This window comes from Phocoena sinus, chromosome 14, assembly GCF_008692025.1.
Source record: "Phocoena sinus isolate mPhoSin1 chromosome 14, mPhoSin1.pri, whole genome shotgun sequence".
Taxonomy (NCBI): Eukaryota; Metazoa; Chordata; class Mammalia; order Artiodactyla; family Phocoenidae; genus Phocoena; species Phocoena sinus.
In genome coordinates this window covers 57,342,897-57,370,175 of record NC_045776.1, presented here as the reverse complement: position 1 = coordinate 57,370,175, position 27,279 = coordinate 57,342,897, and the positions used below count along the sequence as shown (strand labels likewise).

General features: G+C 43.5%; 1 protein-coding gene across 1 annotated transcript in view; it reads left to right on the top strand.

Moving 5' to 3' along the window:
* Nucleotides 1-1,799: 1,799 nt before the first annotated feature.
* L3MBTL4 (L3MBTL histone methyl-lysine binding protein 4) overlaps nucleotides 1,800-27,279 on the top strand; it is a 362,994-nt gene continuing 337,514 nt past the window's right edge. The window contains exon 1 of the mRNA XM_032654462.1: nucleotides 1,800-1,850. The gene's annotated coding sequence lies outside the window, so the exon portion shown is untranslated. The remainder of the gene's footprint in view (nucleotides 1,851-27,279) is intronic.

The window sequence follows — 27,279 nt, the reverse complement described above, 5'->3', positions numbered from 1 at the left end:
CAACAATGTGGCTATTTCATTTCAATCTGCAACTGTTCAAATTAAAGGGATTTACTACAACAGCTTTTGAAAAATTCTGTAATAAGTGCAGCAATGCATCTCTGCTTATATTTCCATATAATTTGAATAACAGCATTGTTTAAAACAGATGTCAGCTTCTTTGAATATAATCACGTGTTGTTGTCAGCACTATGCACCCACAGATTTACACTTAAGTAACCCAGGATGAGGTTCTCTGTCACCTGTTTTATTGGGGCATCCTTTTTCTTATTTAAACCTAGCCCATGAAAACAGTGTTTCTGGTTTTGTAAATATAAGCCAAATATATACAATAAACATGTTGTAATAATAATTGTTTCCCCCCGCCAAAGTGAAGACAAGGTGATGTAAATTCACTATTTGGATTTCAATCCAGCTTTCTTCGATTTTCTATAATATTAATATTGGTATTTCTAAGAGGCAGGTGGAACTAGATGTAGCCTTAACTCTTTCTGTGCTGGGAACATTTTGATGTTTGTATCATTGAGACGTGGAGTCTTTTAACGATAAACACCGCTAGTGTGGACTGGGTTACACTGCAGTGATCGAAGCTCCTACCCTTCACCAAAAACCCTATCTGTGACCAGGCAAGAAGCAGGGAAGGGGAATTCTCATCAACCCATTAAGCCGCATGCTAATATCATGCAGTCAGGTGTGCAAGTATGCAAAGGTCATACCCTGAAGGGTACCTGTTTCACAGAAATACATCACAACTCCATAAGGTCTTCAGCATAAACATGTTAAAATGGGGTGAAAGTAAGTACTCCACTTCATTAGATCTTCTTTAGATGTTCTCTCTACATTGAATCCTTCTGCTTCCCTTTTTCTCTGTGACTCAGATCTCTTTTACTTAACTGATTAGGGCACAGAACACAGTTTGTATGTGCGTGTTTGTACTTGTAAATTTCTATGATCATGGTTCCTAATTTAAAAACTGCATTAGCAAAGGGTTTTATATTTCTATCTTTAATAACAACACTAAATGATGTTTCTACCAAGGACCAGTTTCACCTGAAAAACAAAAGTTTTGGGGTTATGGTAGTCAACAACAAATCAGAATGATCATTTTGGAAATTACCGTTAATCGTGTTAAATTATTGAACTTCTTGCTGGAAGCAACAAATTAATATTTATTTTATACCTACCAGCTATTATGTGTATACTAGAATTTATACACAGGACACTTTCATGAAAGAAAGTGTCACGAAATACAGTCTTCAGTTACCAGCTACTTTTAATTATAAGCCAGAATAAATGATTTAATAAGTTCCTCCCCAAACCAGCGACAATGCTTTGTGAAAGCCTCACGTTAACCGGCAAGACCGTAAGTTCCATGAGGGCAGGGTCTCAGCGGCCTCTCCTGTTTCCTTCTCCACCTCAAGCAGTTACAAAAGGGTCCCTGAACATCTGTTGGGGCCACGTGAAAAGTCTCCTTTTATTTTGAAGTGGCTTCCGCGGACGCGCGTGTAGCAAAGTCAAGAGGGGGTAGCAAAATTGGAGGGAGCGGCAGGACGGAGAGGAATCGGGAGGAAGCAAGTGAACCCCGAGAGCCGGGGAGAGGCAGGTTGCGCGCCCCGTGCCACGGGGCCGAAAGGGGGAGCCGGGCCCGCGTCCGCCGGGCTCCCCGGGGCGACCCCGCGGCGGCAGGTGGGGCGGGAGCATGCGCGCGGAGCGGCCCCCGGCCCCGGCCCGACCCGCCCCGCCCCGCGCCGCGCGCCCCTCCCGCCCGCACCGCCGGGCCCACGGCGCCGCCGGCTCGCGCCCAGGACTGTCGCCCAGTCGGCGTTGCGGGCGGCGCGGCTCTGCTCCGGGTAAGGAGGGTGCCGCCGCCCGCGCCGCGGGGCCGCTGCCCCGGGTGCCCCCGCGCCCCGCACCCGGCGCCCCGCCGAGCGCGCGTCGCCCGCGGCGGGGCCGGGCTGGGGGCGGCGGCAGTTGGGAGTCGCCTCGCCCCGCGCCGCCTCTTTCTCTTTCTCTTTCGCCGCCGGGCGCGGGCCGGGCTCCCCCGCGGGGCGCTGCCCACTTGTCGCCCACTTCGGACGGGCCGGGCCGAGGCGGGGACGGCAGGACTCCCGCGGCCCTTGGGCCCCCGCGCTGGGCGTCGCTTCCTCCTGGGCGGGACGTCCCCGCAGCTCCCGTCCTGAGGGCCGAGACCCGAGCCGAGAGTCCGCCCGGCCCGGCGCGGGGACGTGGGGGCCGGGGTCCCACCTGCCGCCCTCCCTGGGGACCCCGCCCAGAGCGCGGCGGGCTGGGCTCACCTGGGCGTCGAGCGGTTACTTGCGGGGTCGGTGCGGGCGTGTCGCCGAGGTCGGGGCGCTCCGGCGGGCTCTGGCCCTGCCTTTTATATCCCGTGGTCATAGATGAAAGGCTGCAGAACGTGCTGTACTCCACTTGTGCCTCCATACACTTAGCGGGGCATCGTTGATCCGTCCATGCCCGGGAGTGGAAACTTAGTAAAAGGACGGTCTGGTCTTTGTTACTGTTGAGGCTGCAGCGTCTGGAAGCCCAGGGAAGGCAGCCCGGTGGGGACCCCCTCGGCCAGGCCGTGGCCGTGCCCACCACTCAGTCTCCCTGCAGGTTACTCCGTCTACACCTTGCCCGAGGCACCGGCTTTGGAGATCCTGCTGTTGGAGCTGGTTTCTAGTTGCTCCTGGAGGGCTCTGATCTCAGTCCTTAGCCGACATAAGCGTAGCGGGGTCTCCTGGTGTTTTCGAAGAGGTTAAAGTGCCAAACAGTGGTGGCAGCGTGCACTTTGTTTTTGATGCTTGGTAATATAAAGACTTTGAACGCATTTAGCTCTTCACAAGATGCTAAGTAACCTCAGTTACTCTTTATTGTACCTGAGAATCCAGAGAAAGCTTTCAGAGTAGAGATCTTTGGAGCATCCAAATGGATTGGATTCTGCTATACTCACTTGGTGTGTAACTGGTGAGTAGTAAGGAAGATGAGCTTAAAACTGCTGTTTATTATGTTCTCAGATTGTGAGGCACATCGATGGATTTGTACTGCAGGTGACCTTGACTGTGGAATTGTTTGCTTTGCACACACTATTGGGGTCAAGAGAAGTATTAAGCTTGGTCTACCTCTGCAGCCAGCTCTCAATCTGTTTCCTAAGAAAGGGTGTTGGTGGGAAGGTGATCTGGTGAGAAGAGAGTTAAGGAAAGTTAAGGAACTGCCCTAACTTCTGATTTAAAGAGAAATAAGTGTATTTTTAAGTTCATCGTAAGAATCTTAGGTGAGCTCTGCCATCTGTATATATCACTGCAGTCAGTAGCTGTGTGATTTGTATCTTAAATTACACTAATTCATTTTTACTTTTCTTAAAAAATTTTCAATTGTCATTTGTATAATTAAATCTCCTATGGGACAAACCACTAACAGGTTGACTTTTGGTGTGTTGAGGAGATAAAACTTGCAAACCAAATCACTTGTGAACAAAATGATATGACGAGGCAATAAATAGGATCTGAGACTAAAATAGTCTATAATAAAATGCCAGCATTATGAAACAGACCGTGGTCAGAGGGTTTGGCAAGGAGAAGGTCTTTGGGGTCTGGAGTGATCAGAAAAGGACCCAGAAGGAGTCGGGCCTTGGGCTGAATCTTGTGTAGATGGACAGAAGGAAGTAGCATGTGGGAAGCTAGGAGGGAGAAAGGGGGTCTCATGCCCCAAAAAGGATGATTATGATTTATTTAGAACAAAGAGAAAGTATCTGCAGGGCCCAGTTTGGGCATTGTGGACATATATGCTCTCCGCACCAGCCCCTACCCTCCCAAACAAGAAAATGTCTATTCATTTTTCATGATTCATCATAATTTCTCCTCTGCGAAGGCTCTCCCGATTCTCACAACCCGAGTTCCTTCCTTTGACTTGCACTTTTCCTGGTTCATCTGTATATAAACACGTTCTTTTTTAATGGCCCAGACTTTAGATTTTGCCATTTTCTTTTTATTAATTTTTAAAAATTGAGGTATAGTTGACATATAACATTATTTTATGTTTCAGGTGTGCAACACAGTGATGTGATATATGTGTGTATTGTGGAATAATTACCGCAGTAAGTTTAATTAACATCCATCACCTCACGTAGTTACAGTTTTTTTTCTTGTGATTGAGGACTTTTAAGAGCAACTCTCCCAGCAAGTTTCAAATATGTAATACAGTGTTATTAACTATAGTCATCATTAACTATAGTCATCAAAAAAAAGTTGTATATATTCTTCAAGACTTAGTTTCTGTCTTTAAGGAGCATATATATGTCCTTCAAGGGCAGGAACAGATCCTCAGTTCTCTTTATTCAGAGTGTTTTGGCACCATGGTTGTAGCTTTTTAACGTAAATGATAATAACCCTCTGGTGCCTGGCTTGGTACTTGGCGGGTGCTTTAAGCACACACTCACCTGGTATCTGGAGGGTGCATTCCGGGTGGGAGCAGAGGCTGGGTGGGAAGGCAGCGGTCAGGAAGCCCTTCGGATGATGAAGGAGGATTTGCAGCTGGAAGGCCTGGAGTTGTCACCTTGAAGGGCAGGGAGAGCGGAAAGCCACTGGGAGTGGGGGAGCAGTGCAGGAAGCACCAGACGGCCCCCATTCCTCCCAGTGTGTCTTAGGGTCCCTTCTTCAGAGCTGAAGGAGATTTGACAATCACCATTAAATGTGTCTTGATTGTTTCAATTAATTCTTTTAATGAAGAACACTGCTGCTGTGAATTGGGGAAGTTGGCAGGAGAGCCACGTTGGCGAGTTGGGAGCAGAGGGGAGCAGACAAGTTCAGTTTTTTAAAAGCTGCATTCACAGAGCTGCTGCAGTGCTGAGCTTGGAGAGAGGCGCTCTGACGTTGGGCTGGGAGAAAGCCAGCCAGGAAGTCTTCAGCTGTCACGGGGGTGACAGTAAAAGGAGCACGGGACGGAGCAAGTGAATTACCCAGAGAGGAGAGAGCGGTTCCCTGACTGGCGACTGAGGCTCCTCCACCCACTGAAGGGGTCCCTGAGAGAAACCAAGATGGTCAGATGGTGCAGGGGTTGGGGGGGAAGCCGGCAGCCGGTGATGGGGAGCCCTTGCAGGACCAGAGGGGGAGCTCTGTGTTAGGTCCGTACTGATGAAAAATCTCAGCTGAGGAGACGGAGTTGAACTTGGCTAGAAGGAGGTGATGGTGGTAGCAAGGCTCAGTGTGAGCTGTCGGTGGTGTTTTGCTTTCTGTGTTAGGTGTATAGATGCTCCCCATTCTTGTGAATTGTGGTTTGCAGTTTACAAAGCATTTCCACTTTGTAGCGTTGGTGAACATTTTGAGGGTAGTTTATTGTGAAGAAAGTGAAGAAGTGAAGAAAACTATTGAGGTCCATCAAAAAAAAACAGTGGACATACTTCCAAAGGGCCCTTGCGGAGATTAGTATAAATATGGATATTATCTTGGACTTAAGCAAAATAAAGCAAAAACAATGAATTAGAATATATTTGGGAGAAATAAAACTCCAGTTACTTCACACACGTAATATCTTTTTTTTAAACACTTGCACTACTCTTTTTTTAGAACCATGCCTTAGAAGAATTTACCCCTATTTTATTTTGCAAATACAAACAGTTTTCCACAGTAGCAGTGGAAAAACGAAAACTTTGCCCTGAGCCCATCAGAGCTGTTCCTCTGCTCCCCGGCCCCACGTGTGCCTTCTGGGAGGATTCACTGCAGGAGGATCTCCTGCTCCGGGAACCTCCTGAACTTTTATTCTTCCTGTTGTGTAGATTTCAGCTCATGGGCAAGGTGTTTTCTTAATGAGCCTAGACATTGTGGAGAAGGCTTGTGCATCCCTTCTGATGATGGATCTTAGGTGATGAGAGTTTGGTGGCTGCCACAATTAATAATTGATTGATAGCTCGTTTGGAAGGTACCAGGTGGGGGACGTGGGAGACAGAGCAGTGGTGATGCATCTTTTGTCCCTGTGCCTGGCCAGAGAGGACGCATTCAATTAGAGGGACAGATGGACAGCAGGACACTTTCATACACAGCGTTTTGGTGTGTAAGCTCTTACAATAGCTTTTAAGATTGTGATAGCTTTTTTTTTTTTTTTGCGGTATGTGGGCCTCTCACTGCTGTGGCCTCTCCTGTTGCGGAGCACAGGCTCCGGACGCGCAGGCTCAGCGGCCATGGCTCACGGGCCCAGCCGCTCCGTGGCATGTGGGATCGTCCCGGACCGGGGCACGAACCCGCGTCCCCTGCATCGGCAGACGGACTCTCAACCACTGCGCCACCAGGGAAGCCCCCGTGATAGCTTTTTAAAATTAAAAAAAAAAATTATTGAAGTATAGTTGATGTACAGTGTTGTGTTAGTTTCTGCTGTACAGCAAAGTGACTCGGTTATACATATATATACATTCTTTTTTATATTCTTTTCCATTATGGTTTATCTCAGGATGTTGAATATAGTTCCCTGTGCTGTACAGTAGGACCTTGTTGTTTTGTGATAGCTTTCAGATTAAATCATGGTTGCCCTACTTACTCCCTGTTTTTTTGAGGGGTAGTGAATTAAGGAACCTAAATGGAGACGAGGCATTTTTGCTGGGCATCCACTTTGTGTCTCTTGTGTGCAATGTGCATGGGAGTGACTAGTGCAGACAACTCCTGCCTCAATGGAGCGAATAGTCCAGCGAGGGGACAGACATTAAACAATCTCCCCCATAAATGTCTAAGGACAGACTTGAAGTATATTATGGGGAAGACCAACAGAAGTCCCTAATTTGGTTTTGTGGGTAGAAGAGGTGTCTCTGAGAAGAGGAGCCACTGACCAGGCAGGGGGCAGGGCAGACAGAAGTTGAGGGACAGGGAGGCACGTGTGCGAAGCAGGCAGGGGGAGGGCGAGGCCCAGGGTGGGCGAGGGGCTGGGGGAGTCGGGGCCTGAGCGGGAAGCCCCAGGAAGGACGCACTGAGGGTCGTGCATTCTCCTGCTTCCCACAGGAAGGCTTTGCAGGGCCTGAGCAGGGCGTGGTGGAATCTGCTTTGTGTTGGGTGAGGCTCCTGTGGGCTGCCGCCTCTGGAATACTGTGTGGGTGGCAGGACCGGTTAGGATGCCACCTCGGGGGTCCCGGTGAGGGGAGCTGGGTGTGGAGATGGGCAGAGATGGAGGGACTCCAGGAGTACTTTGGAGGTAGAATTTACAAAATTACTTATGGATGGGAGGGTAAAATTGCTACCCTGAATTTTCACATGAGAAACTGGGTTAATTTTCGTAGATGGGGGAAGACTGGGATGAAGCAGACCTCGTAATGTGGCTTGGACCGTTTTTCCTGTGTAAGACCCACTGGATGTTGGTTATTTTTAGGGAGACAACTTGGTGTGGTTGTGACGTGTGTCAGGCACCCAGCTTTGTGCTTGGCACATGGTTTTGGAGTTTAACAAATGTGGGCTTTCTTTCCCTTTTCTGTGGCTGTGGGTTTTTTGTATTCTGCTCAGCTCATACCAGACCTACCGGCCCTCTTGAATTGGAGCAGCAGATTTGTCTGCAGGTGGACACGTGTGCCCAAGTGCACGCGGTCTCAGGGCAGCCGTCAAGCAGCCTTGCGGGGAGCGTTTTCAGCCCTGACTAGGACGGTCTAAAATGACCTGGTATGCTGTGTGGACCATCTGTTTCTCAGTTTCCCCTGCAGCCTGGTGTCCCAACACTGATCTCAACACCGGGAGACTCTCCAAGCCCCTGAAAGGTCTCTGGCCCTGCAATTAGGAGCCATTGCTTATTCTTTGTGGTTCCTTCTTTTGTGAGTACATCAAACTTAAAAATGGGACTTTCTCAAGTGACAGCAGCTACAAAATTGCTCTTCGTCACTATTATTATTGCTATAACTTCTTTCTAAGTAAAAATGAAGGAGCAGATTACAGACATGATTCCAGGCCTGTATAAATGGATCCAGGTGAGCACTGGTTCAATCCAAGGTCCAGTTCATAGATGAGCACATGTGCTGCTCTTGCCTTTGGTTTTTTAGATGGAGCCATGCAGGGTACCCTGACTTGGCACTGTTTGGCAGATGGGGTTCAGACCTAAATCTGGGGTCACCAATTTCGATGTCAGGGGCTAGACAGGGAAGGGAACTGAGTGAAGCTGGCAGAGAGAAGAAAACTCAGCGTCCTCTTGATTTTGCTTTCATTTTCTCACCTTTGAAACCTGCGCACAGGCCCTTGTTTAGTATAAGAAGTTCTCTGAGTACAAGGATAATGAGAGGGAGGAAAATCCCCTCAGTACCATGGAGACAGTAGGGAGTGGTGGAGACTGTGGCAAACTACTCCTATATGTTCTAAAGGGGTAGTTATTATTTCTTTAAAAAACGACCCCAAGTTGGAAACCTGCATTAAAATCAATGTGAAACCTCCCTATTTAAAAGTGTGGGCTCCCTAGTAGGTGCTAGGACACTGCCAAGGTAAACAGTATGTTTGCTGACCGGATACCGTTTGTGGCTGTTTCACAGCCTCTGACTTGTGGGGTCGGCTCCATGATGTGCTGAATGTACTTTCCTTTGCTCACGTGGTTTTCCTTCACTCATCCTTCACTTTCTTATTAATCCTGATGGAGAATATCAGCAAGCATATCAGCTTCTTATTCTGCTGATTCCTGCCATTTAAGCCTGACCTGGTTAAACCTGGTAGTGAGGAGTGGGCAGCTGGGCCCAGCCCTGTGACTCTGTAAGGCGCATGCTTGTGTGAAAGGCTGGAGTGATCAAACTCTGGGTAGAAGCTAGGCTTTTTAAAGCTTTCCATCATGCTTCTCTGGAATTTTAAAAACATATTCCTGTGTTAAAGAGTATCTTTTTAAGCAGTTGTCTAAGTGTTTGTGAGACTTCAGGACACTACTTTTTGTATGATTGGAGGGGACGGTGCTTTCTCTTGCCTGTGGGCTCTTGCTCAGTTGTACCTGGTTTTCTCGTTGTGAGGTTTCCTCCTCCAGGAAGCCTCCAGGCATCCCTAAACCTGCGTTTCACCCCCTCTGCCGTGTGCTTTCCTACTGCGATGTGCTGTTTTGCGTATCTCACTCTGAAGGGTAGAGCTTTGGTCCCCACGGAACTTTTTGGGTTAAGTGAGGGCTCCCTCAGTTCCCTGTATCTTTCCAAAGCCCAGCGATTGCCTGACACATGTTAGACACCAGTAAATAAAGGTTGAGTGATTTTGATTCAATTAGTGACAGGCTCATACAGAAAAGAAATTCCACAAAGTCCCTAGCATTTGGGGATTCTGTGACTGTCCAGCTTAGACTTTGGGTTTGATTGAAAATGTAAGCACTGACCTTTCAGCCACTTATTTTATTATTATTATGGTCACGTGTCAAAGGAAATATAAAGGTTCTTTTCTTTTGCTTTATGGCAAAGAATATCCTTTGATTCCAGATCATTACACCCTTTAGTCCTGGAACTAGACATCATCAAGGTGAATTATTAGAGATGCCGACATGACGCTTTCAAATCTATATTTTATGCAGTCAATTTCTGAGGATGGTTAGAACAAAGACTTTTTTTTCTCCCTTTCTCTTTGAAAACAGTGAGCTGGCTGTCATTTTATTCCCACATGATATGTGGATGTTTCTCGGGCAGCTTAATGCATACAACTGAGCTTAGAGTAGGAACCATCAAGGCTAACAGACCAAGAATTTGAGATGTCATCACCAGCCCAGGAGAGCAAGTCCCACGCTTAGAGTGATTTCCAAGTTGATAGACTTCTGTGTAGGGTGATGAGTATATTTCATTTGTTTTGTTAATCGAATGCCACAGATACTTGGTTCTTTTCAGAAAGGTAATAGTATGGTGCCGGGTCCCGCATCCCATGTAAATTAGCAGCTGTCAGTTGGCACCCGCCCTGTGGATGGAGCCTGCGTACAGAATGGAAGCGTCCGCCTTCCAGCTGTTGCCATCTTTGTGTTTTGTGTGAATGCAAAGCCCGTCCATTTTACAGCAGCCGATCGTACGTGATCCTGAGGGCCACTTTTTTCTTCTACTGTGAGGACAAGGAGAATATCACCGCCAGTCTTTTCAGAACCGGCTCACGCCTGTGTCCAAAACAAACCATGTCCATAGAGTAAATGGAGAGAGGAAAAAGAAAGGAAGCCATGCAGGGTACAGTCATACATTAATCACCAACGTGATTTGCAAGGTGTGAGGTTAGTGGGCCTGGTTTTTTTTTAAACAGAGAACAGGAGTATTTATTTATTTATTTATTTAAAAATTTATTTTGGGCTGTGTTGGGTCTCCGTTTCTGTGTGAGGGCTTTCTCTAGTTGTGGCAAGCGGGGGCCACTCTTCATCGCGGTGCGCGGGCCTCTCAGTATGGCGGCCTCTCTTGTTGCGGAGCACAGGCTCCAGACGCGCAGGCTCAGTAGGTGTGGCTCACGGGCCTAGTTGCTCCGCGGCATGTGGGATCTTCCCAGACCAGGGCTCGAACCTGCGTCCCCTGTATTAGCAGGCAAACCCTCAACCACTGCGCCACCAGGGAAGCCCCAGTGGGCTTGGTTTTAAATTGGATTGATGTCCACATAAATTGTCTTTCAAGTTTCTAGAACTTTCAGCTCAAAGTAGCTGTAGCGTCTACCGTAGGTCAGCTATGGCTTATGAAGAAGCTTCATCCTGTCCCACACCTAGCAACTTAGACTTAGCATTTTCTTGAATTTTAGGGAGTTTAGAAGTAATCTAATTCAGGTTTTCTCAGTCTCTACTATTGAGTCATTTTTTTATTCTGAGGGGCTGTCGTGTGCATTATAGGATGTCTGTAACAGCAGCATCCCTGGTCCCTACCCGCTGGGTGTCTGTAGCACTTAGTTGTGACAACCAAAAATGTCTCTAGCTGTTTCCAAATGTTCCCTAAGGAGGGGCCAGAGAGGGCAGAATCACCCGGGTTGAGATGGAGCCAGAGGGACGCTGAGACGCCGGCCCCACCCCCAGGGACACGGGGCTGAGTCTGTGGTTTCTGTGTGTCGCATCAGGGAGGACGCACCTGTGTATTTGTGTATTTGTTCATTCAGCGGTGCTTTTGAGTACCTACTGCACGCCAGGCCCAGGCACTGGGAAATACCCAGAATCAATCTGGGGAGGGGGCTTGCCAGGGACTGGCCCCTCAGATGCCACGGGAGAGGTGTGAAAAAGTCAGTGCCTGTGCTGACGAAAAGGCACATGCTTTCTGAAAGCAGAGAGGGAGGACACCTGCGTCCAGTCCCTGGTGCACAGGCGCTCTTGTTCTGCTCCATGTATGGTCCAGCAGAAGCTGACTTGGCGGGTTGCGCAGTGCAGGGCCAGCCACCTTCCTGCCGCCAGCTGGGTCCCATCACACTGCCCACCCCCCCACAGGGACCTGTGTCCCAGACAGGAGAAGCCCACGGCTTTAATCAGGCCCTCGTGGGGATGAATGGTGTGTTCAGCGTTGTGTTATTTCCAGATCATTCGTGTGGCCCCTGCTGGCATGTTGCACAAAAGAAGAAAGATGGTCACTTCCTGCAAATTGGAAAATCTCTGTCCTCATCTTCATGCGTTCTCACTGAGTGTTATATTACAAGTGAAGATAATAGAGTAGCCAGAATACATATGCCCTTATGTACGAGGATTGAAAAAGTTCTCCAACGTTTCCTCAGAATGAATCACTGAAAATATCGGTCAAAACTGAAAATAAAATGAAATAGTTAATAACCTTTTTTGAGGGGTGGTTTAATTCACTCACCTTCTTGAAATTATTCTGATTTCCGCCTAATCCACTCCTGAGTTTCCATAATGAAGGTCCCATAGTTAGGTAAGTGCTCTGGTCTCTCTTTTTTTTTTTTTATGCGTTACGCGGGCCTCTCACTGTTGTGGCCTCTCCCGTTGCGGAGGACAGGCTCCGGACGCGCAGGCTCAGCGGCCATGGCTCACGGGCCCAGCCGCTCCGCGGCATGTGGGATCCTCCCAGACCGGGGCACGAACCCGTGTTCCCTGCATCGGCAGGCGGACTCTCAACCACTGCGCCACCAGGGAAGCCCTCTGGTCTCTTTTATACCCTCCTTAGGGTTACACTGACCCACCCGCAATGAGGATCTTCCTTCTGGGAATAAGATGAGGGAACCTTTTAAAGAGGGGACAGGAAATGGAGCTTCTCCTCTTCATTTTGTTCCCAGAGTTTGAATGTGCCACCCCTCCCAGACTTGAGATGAAGCTAGAGGGGATGATGGCACACGTGACCCCAAGTCCCTTTCACTTGGTTGTTGAACCAAATGTGGAAGGAACAGGACCTGCTGTGCCAATGTTATCAACCCTTTGCTAACACGTGTTTGTAACATCCCACTTAGTATCCTGAAATAAGGTTAGCAGGCAAATAACTCACCTATTCAGACTTCCAAAAAGTCAATATAATGTCCATGTATAATAAGGGGGAGAAATAAATGGAAGGTAATTTATAGTAAAATGGTATGTGTTTCAAAATGTTTGGGTATGATTAGTCTAGAAAATAAAATGAAGTCTTTGGATGCTTGTACCTACGGGTGGACTCAGTGTGAAAGTGACCCGTTAAAATGCTGACGCAGGGAGACTGCCTCAGGCAAGGGTGTCTGAGCAGCCATGGCTGCTTCTCCTGAAATGGTAGACAGCACTTGCTGAAATTCCACCTGAAACAAAGTAAAACCGTTCCTCCCTTTACACAGAGTTGCATTCCAGGGAAAGATAGGAAATACGAAAACCATGCAAAATACTTTTTGATTATATGTAAAATAGAATTTTGTTCAAGGTTTAGAGAAGCATAAATAGGGTTTTCAAATACATGAATGTCAGGTGGGACTGACTCTCACCTTTGAAAAGTGAGAGCCTTTGCAGTAAGTACCCTATTCCATTTTTTATCTAAAAATAGGAATTGAGAATGAGAATTAGTTTTAGCATTTGGGGTTTACTCTTCCGTGGTTTGCGTGTAACGTTCTAGTCCTTGTGTGCAAACTGTTGTCCCCCTCATTTGTACTTTTACCTACACGTTAAACCCTGTGTTGCTGCCCCGGTGCGGCTGCAGTTCTGGGTACATTTTGAGGTTTGGGGTGAGAATGAGGGTGGGACTGGATTCCAGTACATTCTTACAGACTGAATACCATGTAAGAAGAAACGGGGGCTCCAAGTTCCACAAAGTAATATTTTAATGGTGTTTGAAAGCTAGTGAGAATTCAGAGGATGAAATGAAATATAGCATATAAAATGAATGCACAGTGATGTCTATAAATGGAGCCTATAGGCACTCAAGTTAAATATGTGCCATATACGCTATTACACACCCCCGCATCCTCGCATATGACGACTTCGCGTTTATTATTGATTTGGGTAACTATTATTTTCCATAAGAGATATAAGGACATATTCCTCTTTCAGTTCAGCTTGTGGCCACTGTGTAATTAGAATTAGATATAACATAAGGTTGTGTTTAAAGGGTAGGGCATGTGGTTTTATGGGGTCTTTTTCTGATGATGCAAACTAGAGGTGAGAGTTGGCCAACGCATCAGGTAACTTCAAATTAAAATTGTGTCCTAGTCCAAGAGTGCAAATGGAGGGCACACTGTAAGTCATAGGTCCTGACACTCAGCAGTGAGGCTGGAGGAAAATGTGGGATTCTGAACGGGGCAGCTCACTGGGTTTGGCCTCTGTCTGCCTTGAGGTTGGAGTTCAAAGCCTGGTGTCTCTCTGAACCTGTCTGTAGCCTACAGTTCTCAGGAGCTGTGTGTTGATTTTGGGGGTGGGTATAGGCCGTTTTCTTGATTATTGCCGGTACGTGCAGAGTGTTCAGGAAGCTTCTCAAGAAGTTTACAAATATCAGACCCACAGATTTTTGCAGTCTTCTTCTTTGATACCACCTCTGGCTTTTTCTGTCACTCTTTTGTCTCGTGTTTCACTCTATATCTATAGGCTGAGTGTAGAAACACTTGGGCAAATGCACTCAATGGTTTATCAACTAATAATGGATTTACACGTACACCATATGTAAAGGAAACAGAAAGTTGATGTATTAAGTTGCTTAAGGCTTACTCTGTGTTTTGGAAGGCTTGCTGAAGTATAATTTTTGGTAGACTTAACAGAAAAGAACTTTGCAAGGTCAGATGCAGAACATCCTAACTTGGTTTTCCCCCATATTTTTAATTTAGCACTATATAAAGATATTTTTAAAGTTTATTTGGTATTTCTACCATACTTTATACTTTTAGAGCCTATCCATATGGATGTCAGTTATTACTTTTTTAAAACATGTGCTGATTTTGCTGCACGGTGATTGCTTAAGGTCAGAGTTCGTAGTGGCAGTTAACTCCTAGCCAGAGTGTTTAAGATATCTCTTTGTTTTTATTTAAAAGTTTTTCATTGGATAAAAATGTTACGTTTTACAGGTCACCAACTATCAAGAATTTCTGTAATAGAAGAAATGGTTTTCTGAGGGAACTAAACTGATTAGTATTCTGAATATTTCAGTGTATCATATAAAGGAATTTCATATGAAAGGTCTTCTTAAGGTTAACAATAAAATTTACTGTGTTAATTTTCCATTAGTTATATTACCTAAAAGAGTTAGAGTTTGTTATTTTCTAAGATGTAAGTACAGTGACACTTGACATTTTGCTAGCTTTTGAGAAGATGGTAACTTCTGAACTTTGATAAATTATACCCAGTCAGTTAAGATAAAAATGAATAAGAAATAAATGGTTATGGCTGACAATTAACATACAGCAAAAAAAAAAAAAAAAAACCCTTAATAAGAAAGCCACTTATACAGTTAGGTGGCACCATTTCCTTTTTCTTTTCAAATATTTGACTAAGTGTAATTAAAATGTAAAGAGGTTTCATGTGACCTTATTTAGATCTAGCCAGATTAAAGACAAATAGGAAAAGTAAGTTAGAAACCAGTTTGAGGTGAAGATCCAGCCCTCGTGTGTTACTGAAACATATCTTCCAACCCGTAAGCAGAGAGCAACTGATTGTTTTAGGACTGCTGAGCAAACATTTGGGGTGCTCTCAAGGGCTCCTGAGGGCAGGCTTCAAGGGTCTGGAACCTTAGAGTCATCTGGGACTGGCAGGTGACTTGAGTAGGTGAAGTGGCCTGGATGTAAGATGGGAGGGAGTAGTGGGCTTGCAGTGCCCTGGTGTACATCTGCAGGCCTGTGCCATGTGTTCGTGCCTTTGGGAGTTTGAATTCTTTGTTGCCAGGCTTAATATTCCTTTCTTTTCTATTTTCTTCCCTCACAATCAGTCAGAAATCTAGTTATTTAAAATGTTTATGTAATTTCCTGGGTCCTATCTGTCTATCTATCTATTGCTTTTTCTTTTTTTTAATTGAAATACAATATTATATTAGTTTCAGCTGTACAACATAGTGACTTGACATTTATATACATTACAAATTGATGACCATGATAAGTTTAGAACCATCTTTCACTGTACAAAGTTACTCTGATGTTATTGACTATATTCCCTATGTTGTACATTGCATCTCTGTGACTTATTTTATAACTGAAAGTTTGTACATCTAAACCTCCTGCAACTATTTCACCCAATCCCCCACCTACCTCCTTTGGCAACGGCCAGTTTGTTTTCTGTATCTGTGAGTTTGTTTCTGTTTTGTTTGTTTGTTTTGTTTTTTAGATTCCACATATAAGTGAAATTATATTGTATTTGCCTTTGTTTGACCTATTTCACTAAGCATAATATTCTCTAGGTCCATCCATGGTGTCACAAATGGTGAAATTTCATTCTTTTTTATGGCTAAGTAATATTCCATGTCTGTATGTGTGGATGCTTAAGTTGCTTCCATATCTTGGATAATGTAAATAATGCTGTAATGAACATAGGGGTACATACATGTTTTTGAATTAGTGCTTTTGTTTTCTTCAGATAAATACCCAGAAGTGGAATTGTTGTATCATGTGGGAATTCCGTTTTTAATTTTTTGAGGAACCTCCATACTGTTTTCCATAGAGGCTGCACCAGTTTACATTCCCATCAACATTGCACAAGTGTTCCCTTTTCTCCTCATCTTCACCAACACTAGTTTTGTTTTGATAATAGCCATTCTGAGTGGTGTGAGGTGATATCTCATTATGGTTTTGATTTGCATTTCCCTGATGATTAGTGATGTTGAGCATCTTTTCATGGACCTATTGTCCATCTGTATGCCTTCTTTGGAAAAATGTCTGTTTGGGTCCTCTATCCATTTTTGATGTTGAGTTGTATGAATTCTTTGTATATTTTGAATATTAACCCCTTGTCAGATACATTGTTTGCAAATATCTTCTTTCATTGAGTAGGCTGCTTTTTTGGTTTGTTGATAGTTTCCTTCACTGTGCAAAACCTTTTTTGTTTAATTTGTTGTAGTCTCATTCGTTTGTTTTTGCTTTTGTTTTCCTTGCCTGATGAGACATATCCAAACAAATATTGCTAAAACCCATGTCAAAGAGCACGCTTTGTTTTGTTCTAGGAATTTTATGGTTCCAGGTGTTAGATTTAAGTCTTTAATCAATTTGGTGTTTATTTCTGTATATGTGAAAGAGTAGTCTAGTTTGATTCTTTTCCACATAGCTGTCCAGTTTTCCCAGCAACACTTATTGAAGAGCTTGTCTTTTTCCTGTTGTATACTCTTGTCTCCTTTGTTGTAGATTAGTTGACCACTATTCTGTTTTGATTACTACAGCTTTATAGTATAGTCTGAAATCAGGGAGCATGATACCTCCAGCTTTGTTCTTCTTTCTTAAGATTGCTTTGACTATTAGGGGTCTTTCGAGGTTTCATACAAATTTTAGGATTATTTGTTACATTTCTGTGAAAAGTTATTCAATTCATTGAATCTGTAGTTTGCTTTGGATTACATGGACATTTTATCAATATTAATTCTTCCAATCCATTAGCATAGTACATCTTTCTAATTATTTGTGGCATCTTCAATTTATTTCATTAATATCTTATAGTTTTCAGAGTACAGGTCTTTTATTGCCTCAGTTAAATTTATTCCTAGATATATTATTCTTTTTGATGCAGTTGTAAATGGGATTGCTTTCTTAGTTTCTCTTTATAATAATTTGTTATCAGTGTATAGAAATGCAACAGATTTCTGTATATACTGATTTTGTATCCTGCAATTTTACTAAATTCATTTATTAGTTCTAACAGTTTTTGGTGGAATCTTAAGGGTTTTCTATATATAACATCATGTCATGTTCAAATGCAGGCATAGCTTGGAGATATTGGGCGTTTGGTTCCAGACGACCACAAGAAAGCAAATATTGCAATAAAATGAGTTACATGAATTTTTCAGTTTTCCAGTGCATATAAAGTTTATGTTTGCACTATACTGTACTTTATTAAGTGTGAATAACATTATGTCTAAAAAAATGTGCTTACCTTAAATAAAAATTACTCTATTGCTAAAAATGCTAGACGTCATCTGAGCCTCCAATGAGTCTTAGTATTACCATCAAAGACTACTGATCACAGATCACCATAACAAATATAATAATAATGAAAAAGTCTGAAATGTGAGAATTACCAAAATGTGATACAAAGACACAACATGAGCAAATCCTGCTAGAAAAATGGTGCGAATGGACTTGCTCAATGCAAGGTTTATACAAATGTTCTATTTGTTAAAAAAAAAAAAAAAAAAAAGCAATGTCTGTGGAGTACAGTAAAGCAAAGCACAATAAAACAAAGTGTGCTGGTAGTGACAGGTTTACTTCTTCCTTTCCATTTTGGGTTCCTCTATTTCTTTTTCTTGTCTAGTTACTGACTTCCAGTACTATGTTGATTAAAAGTGGTGAGAGTTGGCATCCTTGTATTGTTCCTGTTCTTGGAAGAAAAGCTTTATGGTTTTTACCACTGTGTATAATGTTAGCTGTGGGCTTGTCATGTATGGCCTTTACTATGTTGAGGTACATTTCTTCTACCAGGTTGTTCAGAGTTTTTATCATGAAATTATGGTGAATTTTGTCAAATGCTTTTTCAGCATCTGTTGAGAAGACAATATGATTTTATCCTTCATTTTGTTAATGTGGTGTCACATGGATTGAGTTAGGGATGTTGAACCATCCTTGTATCTCTGGAATAAATCCCACTTGTTCATGGTGTATGATCCTTTTGATATGTTGTTGTATTTGGTTTGCTAATATTTTATTGATGATTTTGGGATATTGGCCTGAAATTTTCTGGTCTGGTTTTCGTATCGGGGTAATGGTGCCTCATGGAATGAGTCTGAAGCGTTCCTTGCTTTTCAGTTTTTTGGAATACTTTGAGAAGGATAGCTGTTAACTCTTCTTTAAATGTTTGGTAGAATTCAGCTCTGAAGTCGTTTGGCGTGGATTTTTGTTTGTAAAGAGTTTTTTGATTACTGAATCCATTTCTTTACTAGTGATCACAGATTTTCTGTTTCTTCCTCCTTCATTCTTGGAAGATTATATGTTTTTAGAAATTTATCAGTTTCTTTTAGGTTGTCCAGTTTGTTGGTGTGTAATTATTAATAGTAATCTCTTGTGATACTTTGTACTTCTGTGGCATTGATTGTAACTTCTCTTTCATTTCTGATTTTATGTATTTAGGCCCTCTCTCTTTTTGTCTTGATGAGCTCAGCTGAAGTTTTATCCATTTTGTTTATCTTTTCAAAGAACCAGTGCTTAGTTTCATTGATCATTTCTATCATTATTATTATTTGGTTTCTATTTCACTTATTTCTGCTCTGATCTTTATTATTTCCTTCCATCTACTAACTTTGGGCTTCATTTGTTCTTCTTTTCTAGTTCCTTAGGATGTCAGGTTAGATTGTTTATTTGAGATTTCTCTTGTTTCCTAAGGTAGGCTTGTATTGCTATAAACTTCCCTCTTTGAACTGCTTTTGCTACATCCCACAGATTTCGGAATGTTGTGTTTCCATTTTCATTTGTTTCCAGGTATTTTAAATTTTCCTCTTTGAATTTCTTTGTTGATCCATTGCTTGTTTAGTAGCATATTGTTTAGCTTCCACATATTTGTGTTTTTTTCCAATTTTCTTTTTGTAATGATTTCTGTTTTCATACCATTGTAGTTGGACAAGATGCTTGATAGGATTTTAGTCTTATTAAATTTATTGAGACTTGCTTTGTGGCTTAACGTGTGATCTTTCCTGGAGAATGTTCCATGTGCACTTGAAAAGAATGTGTATTTTGCTGTTTTTGAGTAATTTTCTATATTTATCTATTAAGTTCATGTGGTCTAATGTATCATTTAAGGCCAATGTTTTCTTATTGACTTTCTGCCTAGGTAACCTATACATTGTTGTAAGGGGGATGTCCAAGTCCCTTACTATTGTATTATTGTCAGTATGCCCTTTATGTCTGTCAGTTTTTGCTCTATGTATTTAGGCATCCCTATGTTGGGTGTATAGATAGATATTTACGAGTGTTATATTCTCTTGTTGGATTGATCCTTTGTATTATCATTATGTAATGTCCTTCTTTGTCTCTTGCTACAGTCTTTGTTTTAAAATCTATTTTGCCTGATACAAGTATTGCTACCTCAGCTTTCTTTTTGTTTCCAGTTGCATGGAATATCTGTTTCCATCCCTTCAATTTCAGTCTGTGTGTGTCTTTATATCTGAAGTGAGTCTCTTGTAGCAGGATATATATGGGTTTTATCTTTCTTATCTATTTGGCTACCTTATGTCTTTAGATTGGAGCATTTAGTCTGTCTGCATTTAAAATAATTATCGATAGGTATGTACTTATTACCATTTTGTTAATTGTTTTCCCTCTCTTTTTTGTCATTATTCTCTGTTCCTTTCTTCTCTTACTCTCTTCCCTTGTGATTTGATGATGTACTTTAGTGTTGTGTTTGTAATTTTTCTCTTTATTTTTTGTGTGTCTGTGTTTGGTTCTTGGTTTATGGTTACCATGAGGTTCATATGTGACAACCTATATATATAGCAGTCGATTTTAAGTTTATGGTTGCTTAGGTTTGGGTGCATTTTTAAAGCACTGTACTTTCACTCCTCTCTTTCATGTTTTATGTTTTTGACATCATATTTTATATCTCTGTATTTTGTGTATTGCTTAACAAATTATTTTAGATATAAGTTATTTTACTACTTTTGTCTTTTAACTCTCATACTGTCTTTACAGGTGGTTGATCCACTACCTTTACTACATATTTGCCTTTACCATTGAGAGTTTTTCTTTTGTGATTTTTTTGTTTCTAGTTATGGACTTTTCTTTTTCATTTAAGGAAGTTCCTTTAACGTTTATCATAAGGCTGGTTTTTTGGTGGTGAAGTCCTTTAGCTTTTACTTGTTTGGGAAACTCTTCTTCTCTCCTTCAATTTTGAATGATAACCTTGCTGGGTAGAGTATTCTTGGTTGTAAATTTTCTCCTTTCAGTACTTTGAGTATATTGTTTCAGTCTCTTCCTGTAGAGTTTCTGCTGAAAAATCAGGTAATAGTCTTATGGCAGTTTCTCTTACATAACTAGTTGTTTTATTCTTGCTGCTTTTAAGATTTTCTCTTTATCTTTAATTTTTGACATTTAATTTTGTTGTGTCTTGGTTGTGGGTCTCTGGGTTCATCTTGTTATAACTTGCTGAGTTTCTTGGACTTGGATGTTTGTTTCCTTTACCAGGTTAGGGAAGTTTTCAGCATTATTTCTTCAAATATGTCTACTGCCCCTTTCTCTCTCCTTTCTTTCTCTGGGACCCCTATAATGTGAATGTTAGTACACGTAATGTTGTCTCAGAGGTCCCTTAAATTAGCCTCCTTTTAGAATTCATTTTTCGTTTTGCTGTCCCAGTTGGATAGTTTCCACTACCCTGTCTTTCAGATTGCTGATCCTTTTCTTTTGCATCCTCTCATTTGCTGTTGCTTCCCTTTAGTGTATTTTTTCACTTCAGTTTCTCTGTTTTGTGGTTCTGATTGGTCTTTTTTTTATATTTTCTATTTCTTTTTTGAATTTCTTGCTGACTTCGTCCATTCTTCTACTGAGTTCGGCGAGCATCTTTACGACTTCTTCTTTGAACTGTTTATCAAGCAAATTTCTTATCACACTGTGATATCATTGTTTCATATCAATTGTTTTCTTGATATGGATTTTTTGGATATTGGGCTCTTTAGGTGAGAATTTGAAATAGAGATTGGATGTCTAGTTGTTCTGGCATTTTGCTTTTTATAACAACTTGAAAAAATGTAGTTGCACATAGTTAATGACAAAAAGTGGCAACAGTTAACACAGGTTTGCTCAGCTTTTTGAACTTGGCATAAATAGGCTGCTTGTAGGTTTTAGTAGCTTTTAAAATAATAATAAAATAAAGTTTTTCTTTGTTGTTTTTCATGCTTGTGCCCCAGTATCTTGCACTGTGGTGTTCAGAAATGTGAAACACACTCTGTCTTTCGACTTCCCTGTTGATTATCTTGTGGACAGTTTGTCTTGGTCCTTCTCTGGTTAGTCCTGCCCTGCTGCACTTCTTTCCTCCCTTCCTTTGGCGTCTCAGATCATCTAAGTTCCGTCTTAGTCTAGTTGGTTTTTGTGCTCATACTTCATCAGCATTTTTTGTTCATTTCCTCAGAATTCCTAAACATCCATTTTTACACTTAAAATGTTTACATCTTTGAATAAACATTCAAAAATGTCCTGCCTGGGTCTGTCTCCTCCTTGCTTATAGCCTTAAAAAATTTTTTTTAATTGAGTTATAGTTGATTTTCAACATTGTGTTAGTTTCAGGTATACAGCAAAGTGATTCAGTTATACATATATATATATAAATATATTTATTTATAGTTCCCTGTGCTATGCAGTAGGTCCTTGTTGGTTATCTATTATATGTGTGTGTGTGTGTATAAATAAACAAATATATATAAAATAGTGTATATAGAGCAGTTTCCTGGGGTCTGTGACAAAGTCCTCAGATGAAGGCTGTGGGGCCCACAGCATCTTCAGGGCTGTGAGGTGCTCAGCAGAGAGGGCTGGTGGTTCCTCTGCAGAGCAGGGCACTGGGGTCTGGGGCCGCTCCTACTGCGTGGTGGATAGTGGCAGCCCCTGTCCCGCTTCCTTGTTCCTGGCTGGCCTTGGCCGTCTCACCTCTGCCAGTCCTGGCAGGGTGATCCCTTGTGCAGTGCCCCGATAGCCTGGGGAGGTGGTCGCTCACCTGGCTCTCCTTCTCCTGCCAAGGGGATCTCCGTCAGGCTAGGGAGCCCCCCTGGTGCTGAGCACTGCCAGCCTGGGAGGTGGGGTGATGCAGAATTAAGTCCTTCTTCCTGCCTATTTGGTGCCGTTGTTCTCAGGTTTGTTGCTCTACCCCATTGCTGAAGCTTCTTAATTGGACTCCCGAGCTCTCTCAGAGCTATTTGGTTGGGGGATCGCTGGCTAATTGTTAGTGGAGGGATGGAGGCTGGGGTTTCCTACTCCGCCGTCTTGATGATGTCAGAAACCTCAGATTGCTTTCCAAAAGCACATCGTTTATCCAGCAGCAGGAAGGTACCTTTTCCCTTGCATCTCTAGCCAGAGCTTCTTTTAATTTCATGTCAATCTGATGGGTATAAAAGGTATCTCATTATTATTTTAATGTGCATTACCTGGAGTCCATTTGAGCATCTTTTCACCTGTTTGTTGGCTGGTTTGCTGCTCTGTGCCTCCGTAACTCTGGATAATGTATCTGTGCCTCTTTCCCTCGTTTCGTCCGTTTTCATATACTGTCTGTTGACATTCAGATGGGAAGGACGAGAATTGTTCTCATACTGCTTCCCTCCCATCTCTTCCTTTCGGTGTGATTGTTTCTTGTCCTGTCAACTTCTGATCATCTCACTTGGCTCTTCCTTATCAAGATTAGGATATTTTCACCCTCTTTTTTCTTCCATTTTCCCCCATTTCTACAGTTTACCTTCTGTTAGTTACACTTGAACGTTGTGAAAGATGTAAAGAATTGTATTTTATGCCCTAGCCACAGCCATGTCTCCTCTGTTTTGCCCACTAGAAGACTTTAAAGGTTGAAAGCCAGTAAAATGTGTCTAAAGCAGAATGTTAAAGCAGAAGGGCCCAGAGATACCACTGAAACCAGGACTTCTCAAACTCTTCCATCAAAGTGGCCAAATGCCAGTTGAGAAAGAAGATAGTTCTTTCACGAACGCAAACTTTTATGTACATATTCAGGCAGTGTTTTCTCTTCCGCTCCCATCATATACCAGTTTTCTTTTATGACAAATAAAACCGATAAAAACCAAATTACTCCCTGAATCTGTTAATACAGTTAGCTTTCTGGGAAGATTTGTGAAATTGTATTGTGACTTTGAGTACTCGTATGGGGATCCTAGTTGGAGAAGCACAGATCTAATTCTTTGCTTCATTTTGTGGACATGGGAGTCATAGCACAGAGAGATGGTGTGATTTGCCCAAGTTCTCTTAGGTGAGGACCTCGTATTTCAGGGTCCACTGTGGCTCCTAAGACTTCAGCTTGGTAGATGATCTATGCTCAGGCCCAACCTGTATTTCCAGTCTTATTTTCTCTTGAGTATGTTCAGACCAAAAACCTTGGAGTCATTTTTCTTTCTACATAATCCAGTCTGTCATCAGATCCTGGTGGCTCTGTCTCTGAAGTATGCCCGGCCTCCGGCCGCTTCTTATGTCCTTAGACACTGCCACCTCTGTCCAAGCCATCGTCATCTCACCTGGACCACAGCTGCAGGTTCTCGATTGGCCTCCCTGTTTATAGCCTTGCCTTCCACGGGGTCCACTCAGGTCTTGTCTGTTCAGAACCCTTTAATCGCATTCACGTTTCATTCATAGTTAAAGGATCCATGATCTGCAAGTCTTTCGTTGCTGGCTCTCCTCTGCCTTCCTGACCCGTCTCCTACCTTCTCCCCCAGCTTACTCTGCTCTGTCACTCTGGCTTCCTTGTTATTCCTTGAGCAGGTTAGTGGGCAGCTAGCTACCCCAGGACATTTGCACTTCCCTTTGCTGGGAACTCTCCTCACACAGCTGTGTCAGTCTTTCGTGCCGTCATTCCTTCAGATTTGTGTTCAGATTGTACCTTATCAGAGGGGCGTCTCTGACCTTAGCACTGATCACTGCCTGACGTCTGTGTCACATGTTTACTTGGTGGTGGTCTCTCCCTGGCTAGGATGCAGGCTCTAGGAGAACAGGGACCTTTCGTTTGTTCACCATTATATGCAATGTGTGAACAGTGCCCGGCAGCAAGTGCTCAGTAAAGATCTCTGTTGGAAAAAGAATGAATCTTGCTGTATTGCTCCCCGGCCTCGATGTCTGACTCTGGTCAAACAGTTATTCTATGAAATCCCAGACGTTTCTCACATACCATCTGTGCCAAGGCCCTGGGCTCCCCTTCCTGTCATGCCTTTGCTCTCAATGTTCACATTTTCTCAGATGTTTTTCCTTTTCTCTACTTGTTCAGATCTTCCTTTTCTTCAAGCACAGCGCAAGTGCAGTTTCTTCAGTGAAGACCTTCGATCCCCGTGTTGCGTTGAGCACTTTGTTCTCGTGTGCTCAGTGTGCTATTTGCAGTTCTATTTATTACCTTGCAACTTGAGTTACAGTTATTTATATACATGGCTCATCTCTCCTCCTGGGTGGCAAGAGCCTTCAGGAAATCCCTGTATTTCCCAAGTGCTTATTCTGGTGTTTTGGTGCCAGATACCTGTGAAGTGATGGGAGAAGTGAATTATATGGGTACTTAGGCCTTTACCCGTGGCACTGGCTCAGATTTAGAGACAGGTGCAAATTCTAGTTCATGTAAGGAATACTGAAGACTTGGGTGATATTTTTAAAGATAATATTAGAAATTAAAGGACTGGCAATAGGGACCATATGGGAATTGAGTTTATCTGCCTTTTTGGAGAGAGATTTAGGAATAGGGAAGGGTTTTTCAAAAGTAATGTTGGACAATTACTCTTGCCTTTAAAACAGTAAAGAATTAATTTATATAGTAACTAATGATTTTTTCTTATTTATTTATTTTTATTGGAGTATAGTTGCTTTACAATGTTCTGTTAGCTTCTACTGCACAGCAAAATGAATCAGCCATACATATACATAGATCCCCTCCCTTTTGGATTTCCTTCCCATTTAGGTCACCACAGTGCATTAGTAGTGTTCCCTGTGCTCTACAGTATGTTCCCATCAATTGTCTATTTTATACATAGCATCAATAATGTATATGTGTTAATCCCAGTCTCCCAGTTCCTCCCTCCCCACCCCTTCCCCCCTTGGTATCCATACATTTGTCCTCTAGTCTGTGCCTCTGTTTCTGCTTGGCAAATAAAGTCATCTCTACCATTTTTCTAGATTCCACATATATGCGTTAATATACGGTATTGATTTTTCTCTTTCTGACTTACTTCACTCCGTATGACAGACTCTAGGTCCATCCACGTCTCTAAAAATTTAAACCTTAACTCGTGAAAGGACTTTGGACTAATAATTTTAAAGCCCTGAGGTGTTTTTTTGGTGACCTTGAGGAGTGGTTAAAGCACTGCTGGTCTGCATGAAGGCGGTGGTGGTTTTAGAGCAGGGCTTCCCAACCCTCGGGCCACAGACTGGTACTGCTCCGTGGCCTGTTAGGGACCGGGCGGTACAGCAGGAGGTGAGCGGCGGGCGAGCCAGCGAGGCTTCGTCTGCTGCCCCCCGTCGCTCGCATTACCGCCTGAGCCATCCACTGCCCCCTGCCCCCCGCCTGAGGAAAAATTGTCTTCCACGAAACCGGTCCCTGGTGCCCGGAAGGTTGGGGCCCGCTGGTTTAGAGGGGTGAAGTCTGTACCTTGCTGCACACGGTGCTTCTGCGCGGTACCGGAGTCATCTCTCTCCTGTATTAGTGACGGTTGGAAGTCTGTACCTTCTCCTTTCAGCTTTTTATCACACTCTGACTGCTCAGAAATACTGAGATCTTTGGCTTTGAACTTATCAACTTCCCTTCCTTCTACCTTCAAATCCCGGGGCTGCCCTCTGATGGGTCTTGGGTGGGGAGTGACGGATTCTTAGCCACGCCTCTTAGACAGGCGTCCTGGGGCACCTCAGATTCAGTGTGTCCTGACTCAGCTCATTACCTTGTGCCCTGCGTTTGCCCCTCTGCCTATTTTTTGGTGAAAGACACTGTTTGTGGTGTTGCCCAAGGTGGAAGTTTGACACCCCCGTCCCTTCTTTCCTTCTTATTGCCTGTGTCTGTCTGTCTCCAAGTCCTACCTGATTCCACAGCACCTTCTGTTTGCATTCTTCTCTGCTTCGCCATCTTCACTGCTGGGGTTAAGTCATCATCACCTCTTTCACGAAGCCCTCGTGTACTGGCTGCGTCCTGTGCACCAGGCACATCCCAGGTGCTGGAGCTGCAATGATAAAGAAGCTCCCTTGGAACCGGTTGGAGGTGGGAGGAGAGCAGGGTGAGTTTGCAGGCTAGGGTCAGAGGTCAGCCGGCTGGGCAGAGGGTTAGTTAGGTCAGGAGGCACCTGCGGGCCAGGTGAGTCTGGACTTTATCTTTGGACAGTGGAGCCACTGACGGACGGTCAGCAGGGGAGAAATGAGGTCATTAGGGCATTTTAGGGCCACATCCGGACGGTGGACTTAGAGGCAGAAAGCCTAGAGTTCCAGTGATGATTGGGGTGATGCAGCGATCTTGGAGGTCCTGGAGAAGAGCGCCAGAGAGTCAGTATTTGGATTCCCTGTGTGGATGTCTACATTCATGAGGCCAAATCTGAGTTCCGCTGGAGTAGCAGCCCGGATTCCCAAATGCACTAAAGCAGAACCTTTTGGGAAACCAACATTTTTTTTTCATCTTATTGAGAATGTCTTTAGAATGTGAAAGCTTGATTGCATTGGGTCTGAAATGAATGTAATTTAAATATTGAATTAATTAAAAGCCCGGCTTCTGAATATTTTTCCGTAGATTTCATGCTCCCTTAGAAATTTCATTCTGCCTTGTGTTTTAGCATTGGCAGTAAATACTGGCCGTGGAACAGCTGTGTCGAGGGCAGCGACGGTGCGAGAGGTGGCGGTGGTCTGAGTGGATCCCCCTCTTCGTGGTGGGAGGGAGTGGCCTGCAGAGGCGGGCAGATGACTGGGGACCAGGCCTGGCTGTGGAGGGGGAGGTGGTAGCCCTTCCTGGGAAGACAGCGCTCAGCCTGTAACCGGCACCTGGTCGGCGGAATTTAATCAGCTGTTTGGAATTTTAGGCACAATCATGGAAGAGGTGATTGGTTTCTCTCTTTGTCCAACTTTTTGTCCCCATGTGTCTCCCACACATTTGTTGACACCGTGTGGTAGGTGCCACCTTACAAAAAAGTGGGGACTTTGCAGATAA